At 33.7% G+C, this 5,711-nt stretch overlaps 1 pseudogene; it reads right to left on the minus strand.

The window, feature by feature from the left end:
• Nucleotides 1–1,346: 1,346 nt before the first annotated feature.
• LOC134281173 (achacin-like) lies at nucleotides 1,347–4,222 on the minus strand (annotated as a pseudogene).
• Between the last annotated feature and the right edge of the window lie 1,489 nt (nucleotides 4,223–5,711).

Consider the following 5,711-nt stretch of genomic DNA (forward strand, 5'->3'; position numbering starts at 1 on the left):
CATAAAGAGAATCTGATAAAAACCCCCGATCGCGAACCAGAAATTGAACCTGTATTTTACAATGCAGCACATGTTTTATGCAATTAATAAAATTTTTAAAGCTTGATTAAGTTAAAAGCAATATTCAAAATATAGACATATCTAAAATTAAAACCATTTCGTTTGCAATGTTTTTATCTATTCTATAACTGTTTCACACACAACAAAATACTTAATACAAATGTCCAGTCTGTACATGTAAAGTGCTGCATATGATCTGTTTAAGATGTTACAAGTTTTAAAACGTTTCATGGATATACATGCAAGTTAGATAGGTCAAATTTTGTTTTTCACAAAATTCGGACGTCCATATTTTATTTCCACTTTTCTATCATTTTCATCAAAGGTTTCAAAATTGTAAAAGAGAACTACTGTATACGGTACCCCACATCGAAAGTGGCAGTCCTGTCAACATATTCTCTAGTTATTTCTTTAATTTCTTTTTAATTCCAACTTAACTTCGTCATCAGATGTACTGTGATTGAATTTCCTGTTCACTATGGTTGACTTGTAAAAACTAACGTGTATTAGGACGACGTATTCTCAACTTAATTGAAATTTGACATTTATGCATCCATGTTGACACGTTTTATACACTTCCGAAATATTGATAACAAACTTAAATTGATTGGATGATAACTAAGGCTTTGAATGAAACAGCCAATCAGAATTCCCGACTTATTTGCACACAATTTTATTATTATTATTTTTTTTTTTTGCTGCACATGCATTGACGATCGATGGGAAATTTAAAAATAAAATCAACATCAGGGACTTTTATTTTTATTTGTTTTTAGCTAAAATTGCAGTCGGCACTCCGGTAAACCATTTTATTAAACAAAAATTGGCCTAATGGTTTAAATTTTATGTGTTCAAATTGTGATCATTTTGTGTTGTAAAATGAATGTGCTTGTCTATATATTTATATTTTGTTATTGTTATAAAACATTGAAACATTGAACCTTTTAATTCAACAGTCTTCAAAGTTTTTCTCCGTGGAATATATAAGAATCCAACCCTATAACGTTTTGCAGTTACTGATTTCTACAAGAACCGCTGGCACTAATGACATGGCATAACAGGATCACAATATGACGCAAAATAAATTGTTTGAAGAAATGATTTATTAGCCATAACAATATGTTGTCAATAAACAAAGTAATAATATTAAATCCGACTGAGAGAACAAGTATATTAAACGTATGCAATAAAGTGAGAGATTCATAATACAGCTTTCAAACAGCAATAAATGCATTGTTATTTATAAAATATATATAATTATTAAAACTATGTATGTATTGTTGACTTGTTGTTACAAGAATTATCAGTAATTTTTCAATTTTTCTGAAAACAATTGACTGACAACGTTTGATAAACACTGTGTTTACATAATATGTTTGTCTTCCTTAACTAAGCAACAAGGAAATTCATTTTTTATCCAAGTTATAAAGATAAGGTGGAACTCCAAAGCTAGTTAATACGTCATCAGCCGCCTCCAACGAGCTCTCCCCCCAACCATTATGCTCTGCTCCCCAATAACCATGCACAATAAATATATTGTCTCCAGACAAAGGCGCTCTTAGATAGTTTTTAATGTCGTACCATCTTGATCCGGGTTTCCAAGAGACCCAGCCACCATTGTACGGGTACTTGTCCCAAGCAAACATCATTCCATCCACAGGAGCAGGGAGATGTCTCCGGTCTATCTTGTAAACTTTGGAAATCTGACTATGCGCGTGTCTTACAACCTCGTCCGTTACCCGGGTATCATCATTTCTTTTGCTTATGACGTTTCCTCTTTGTTGAAGATGACTCCAGAACGCGACATCGTCAGCATCAGCATACGACATGAGAAAAACTGCTTTGCCAGTGCGAGATATACCCCAATGGAAGGACTGTCGGTATGGAAGATCTGAATGGGTAAACGTGAAATTGTATCGCTCATTAAGCCACCAAGGATAATCGTACACAAGGAATATCTTGGAGGCTTGAACATCAATCACCGAATTTAGTGCCTTCTGGAAAACTGGATTGTTGGAGTTTGGCATCTGAATCCGCTGTATAGCTATCTTTGGTAAAGCTAGTATAACATTACGAGTAATCACGCTGAAGTAACTACTTGTAGGAATAGTTCTACCGTTGATAGTTCTTGTTCTTCTAAACATCAATCGGTAGAGTCCTCTTTTTATTTTCGATATTTTAATTAGTTGGCTGTTTGGATGATACCGGTGTCTACAACAGGAATTGAAATTATTAAAATGAATATTGATACGATGATCGACTTGAAAAGACAAAATGATACTTCGAAGGGCAAAGTCGAATACTTATATCTTTGGAATGTTTACTGATTAAATACAATTAGGAGAGACAAAAATCTACATCTTATAATAAACGAGATACATGTAATTTCTGTTCTGTGCGTTCAAAACAGACGTCTTTCCGTCAATTAAGTATGAAGCTACTTTGTTTCTAAATACCGGTAATCTCCCGTTTTCCATGAAGCAGTCAAATAGATGGGTGGAAGATGAAGGTTCCTCATTTAATATATGAGTATAAATGCCTTCCCATCGTAGCCTTACTAGATGAATGAATGCCTTATTTTTGTATGTTCATTCAAATTACTAAGCTATATTTTCTTGAACTGTTTTTTTTTTCACCATTTAATGAAACATATGGAGATAACGAACAGAATTGAAAATAGAAAAAAAAACTTTGAGATTGGCCAATACTCAATACAATACTCAAAATTTGTAAAATTTATCTTTTCTGAAAATATATCTTTGACAATACCTTCTTGGGTTCCTTGACAGGAATCGTCTCATAAATCCCATGGGATATGAACCAAGTCCTGTGGGTATAGTTACCATCCGTGGAAGTCCATTGGGAGTCGTGTTCTTTTCGAATCCTCGTCTTGCTTGAGGAAACCGTTCAATGCTTTGGTCATCTCCCAAACCATATTTGAATATAGAGTTGTCACGTATATACTTGTATGCCTCATTACTTATTCCAGTTTTTCGTAAAACCTCTTCGTAGCTGAAAATGATTTTGAAGATTTTTAGGGTTGAACTATTTTATGACACTGTCACATAAAACACTGGATATCAAACTTCAAGATATTGTTTATTCTTATGTTGCCAATATTATAGCAATAAATCATTATTTTTTGAAAATATAATCTCATAACTGCAACTGTGTGTGCAAACAAATTGAATAACGCGCGTTTTAACAAACCTCTGCAAATATAAACGTACTCCATCTCTGAGAGTGACAGCAGTAAAAAGTTCTGTATTTGGATCAGAACCGTTATAGTTTGTAAACCATTCAGATAGTAACCTACAGCGTGAGAGAAAAATTTTCATTACTATCCTGAATTGGTAATGAACTCTTACTTTTTTATAACTGAAGAAATATTCTGTTATTTACAATATAGATAATAAATCATTCAGTTATGCCGATCTTAATAAATCATAAAAAAGGTAATGCATAAAAAATCTCGTTAATCAATATTTGGTGCCTTAAAAAGACAAGGTCTTGATATACCAGGTATACTACAGTACGTAATTTATAGATCTAGATTTCATATTAAGCAATTTCAATCATTCCATATCGTTAACATATTAAGTATGTTTAATTAACAGATAATTAGAACAAATTGAATTAATTCTACCAACAACAGATGCATTAAATCTTCAATTTATATCAATGTACTGAAAGAGTTGCATGAAATTTTTAAAAAGCATATTGATCAAGTTTCAAGAATGCAATAGCAATGAACGCAAAACTTTTTTGAGCTTCCTTTCAGAAAAGTCTTAAAACTCACCTTTTTAATTCAGCAGGATTTTTTCTTTCCCCTGGGCTAAGTCTGTAGGGGTTTTTGGACGTTTCCAACTCAGGGATAGACATGTGAGTGTTTCGCAGGAAAAGGCGGGTGCGTTCGGGAATCCGAATCCTGATTCTTCAACAAAAGGAATGAATGTTAACCCTAATTCTCTACCGGCTTCAATCATCCTGAGATGGTCTGCTGGTTTTAACCTCATGGCTCCAAAATCTACAGGAAGGTCGGGGGCGTCTGGAAAAGTTCTTGTGTACATCCTGCCTCCAACACGATTTGAGTATTCATAAATTCCTATTCGGAGGCCTTTGTTCCTGAGCCTCCACCCTGTGTAGGCCCCCCCAATACCGGCCCCAATAATGGTTACATCCTCCACTTGTTCACCTTCAAAGTCAAAAACATTTATCAGTATCGCAAAAGTGACAAAAAGGTTCAGAAAATGATGTTAAATACCCGAGAAATAAGAAAAAAGAGACGATATGAATTTCTGTAACAGGTACTTAACACCCCAGGGTGATAATTTTGTTTTCACGGCTGAGTGTGGAAGGCTGCAAAATATAATCTTCATGTACACAGTATTTATGGCCAACTCTTAAGACAGAGTGTTTGTATTCCTTAGTTCTTCTGCCGAACGACTGAGCTTGTTTTTTTTTAAGCAGGAAAAACAAATAACATAATGTAGAATTGAAATATGTTATTTATTAAAGTAAATGACGAAAGAAGTAGAACACAGTTAACAAAATGGGGGTCATAAAAAGGGGACTCAAATATAGAGTATTACACATCTTAGGCAAAATATTGCACAATCTGACCCCCATCATCATAATGACATTGTGACATAATGTACATAAGAAAAAAGGGGGTCACCCAGACAAGCTGGGCCTTGTAATCTTTCGCAAGGGAATTCTCAAGTTTACCCCCTTATAAATATCATTAGATTCAAAAGATCTAAACTGCTACATGTCATCAAAAAGGTTGATAAAACAAAATAACAAACAACGGCCTATTCTTAGGCAAGAGTTTTGTGGATCCAGCCGACAAGAAACACGGAAGCTCGGTCTGATGTATAGTATCTCGCCCAGTGACATTATAATTACAAATTGAAATTAATTAAAAATCCTTTTAGACTTTGTCTACAACTGTTTACCAAATGCATTATTCAGCAATTACACTGAGAAGAAAAATTTTTTTTTACGCTGCTACTCCGAAAAAGAAATGGTAACTGTTATGTCCTTACTCAATAAAGCAATTTATATCATGTAATTGTTTGAGAGAGAAAGAAAACTACAATCCTTTAAGGGAATACATTGGGATTTTCTTGTGCGAAAACTATAATAGAGAAACTCTTTGATTTAATAACGTATGTAACTAACATTGACAACAGTGCACCTGCAATGATTTGGGACGATCTACCGTCTAACTAATTTAAGGGAACGATTCAAAATACAGGTATCATTGATTGAATTTCTATAAAATCCCCATCATCTTAATAACTGACATTGTACAAATTAATATACGCTACTGCAAAGGAACTTCCAAGATACGAACCTTGTAATCTTTCGCAGGTACGTTCGTTGAAGTTTACCCCCTTATAAATATTTTTGTCACGAGTGATCTACATATGACGTCATTTTCACATGGTGACAAAATCACAAACAAGGAGCAAAACTTAATTCAGCATATGCTATTTATAGAAGTCGTGTACGGGTATGTGTGTATCAAATTTTATTCTAATTGTACAACTGTTTTGCAGATATAGAAGAAAAATTTTTTTTTAGTTCCGAAAAAGAAAGCTTTTTGATCAATAAAGCAATTTATATCGTACATGTATTAGAAAAAC

This window comes from Saccostrea cucullata, unplaced genomic scaffold (genome assembly GCF_032062105.1).
Source record: "Saccostrea cucullata isolate Sc308-1 unplaced genomic scaffold, CSIRO_AGI_Scuc_v1 ctg7140, whole genome shotgun sequence".
NCBI classification, from domain to species: domain Eukaryota; kingdom Metazoa; phylum Mollusca; class Bivalvia; order Ostreida; family Ostreidae; genus Saccostrea; species Saccostrea cuccullata.